Source organism: Propithecus coquereli, unplaced genomic scaffold, assembly GCF_000956105.1.
Source record: "Propithecus coquereli isolate 6110/MARCELLA unplaced genomic scaffold, Pcoq_1.0 Scaffold18, whole genome shotgun sequence".
NCBI lineage: Eukaryota > Metazoa > Chordata > Mammalia > Primates > Indriidae > Propithecus > Propithecus coquereli.
Window position 1 is genome coordinate 503,991 of NW_012142745.1, and position 1,414 is coordinate 505,404.

Genomic DNA, 1,414 nt, shown 5'->3' on the forward strand with positions numbered 1-1,414 from the left:
TCCTTGGTTTTGAGGCCCCTCCTCACCAGGCTGGAGCCCACCCCAGTCTCCACGGAGCCTACCACCCCCCTGGCACGGGCTGCCGTACATGAATGCTCCTTGAACTGATGAATAATGAATGAAAGGTCATGTGGCCCCCACGAATCAAGTCTCCACGCACTGATAGCCTGCAATCTCTCTGTCTAATCTCTCCTTGCACCTTGACTCTGAGTCACCTCTTGGAGTAATTAATGACCTGGCCTTTTACTCATTGGAAACTCCCTTTTCTGAGCCCTGAGAGGTGGCCTTTCTCCCTGGCATTCTGGAGTTTGGGGCAAGGCCCTGCCCAGTCTCTGATCAGTGGCTAATTTCTTTCTACTTTTAGTAGAGATGGGGTCTTGCTCTTGCTGAGGCTGCTCTTGAACTCCTGACCTCGAGCGATCCTCCCCGCCTCAGCCTCGCAGAGTGCTAGGATTATAGGCGGGAGTCACCGGGCCTGACCAGGAGCATCAGTATTTTTTAAAAAACTCCCAGGTGATTCTGATGAGCAGCTGGAGTGAAGAACACAGCCGCAGGTCAAAAAAGAAAGAGCAGATGCGGTAAGAGTAGCCTGGGGAGGAGAGATTTCCTCTAGTTCAATGGGTGGAGAGGTTCACAGCAGGAGGGTTCACTCTGTCATTCATTCATTCGTTCATCCTTCCCTCTCCCCCTTTCCCTCCCCTCCTTCATCCATTTTTTCATCCAGCAAAGTGCTGGCACTGTGCTAGACACTGGGGATTCAGTGCTGAACAAGTAGAAGTTGTCCCTGCCCTTGTGGGGTCTACGTCTTGTGGGCCACCAGAACAGTGACTGAGGGGTGCATAGGCGTAGCTGAGGAGGAACAGGAAATTGTTGCATATACTTTTCTTTTTATTGTGGTAAAATACACATACGATTTGCCATTTTATCCATTTTAATGCGTACAGTTCAGAGGCATTCAGTACATTCACGGTGTTGTGCAACCATCACTGCTATCTAGTTCCAGAACTTTTTCATCATCCCAGATGGAAACTCGGTATCCGTCGTTCCCCGTGGCCCCGCTGTGCAGCTCCAGGCCACTCTCGTCTGCTTCTGTCTCTAAGGATTTGCCCGTTCTGGTCATGGCGTATGAATGGGGCCATACAATAGGTGCCTTCTGCGACTGGCTTCTTTCACTGAATATAATGTTTTCGAGGCTCATCCGTGTTGTAGCAGGTGTCAGCACTTTGTCTGCACCACCTTTTGCTTATCCGGTCATCTGTCAATGGACATTTGTGTCGTTTCCACCTTTTAACTATTTAGAATCGAGCTGCTATGAATTTCGAGTACAAGTTTTTGTTGGAATACCTGTTTTCAATTCTTTCGGGTGTATACATCGTTAAGCCTTTATTTAGTCTTTTATTTTCTATTTTTTAAA